This window comes from Trichosurus vulpecula, chromosome 1 (genome assembly GCF_011100635.1).
Source record: "Trichosurus vulpecula isolate mTriVul1 chromosome 1, mTriVul1.pri, whole genome shotgun sequence".
In the NCBI taxonomy this organism is placed as follows: Eukaryota; Metazoa; Chordata; class Mammalia; order Diprotodontia; family Phalangeridae; genus Trichosurus; species Trichosurus vulpecula.
The window spans coordinates 27434802-27435032 of record NC_050573.1 but is presented as its reverse complement, the minus strand read 5'-3'; positions in this window follow the sequence as shown (position 1 = coordinate 27435032).

Here is a 231-nt window from a genome sequence, read left to right as displayed (position 1 = left end):
TATAGTTTCAGATTATAGTCAGAAGGGACTTTAGGATTCATATAGGCCAGTCCCCTCATTTTACGGAGGAGAAAACTGAGGTCTAGAGTGGACAAGTGATTTGTAGAAAGTCAAACAAGTGGCAAAGCCATTTTGAACTGAGGTCCACAAACCAGTGCTCTTTCTATTCTGTCTGGAAAGTAAGCTAGAACAAAGTTTATGGTAGGATGTGTGAAAAATAATGTCCCAGGC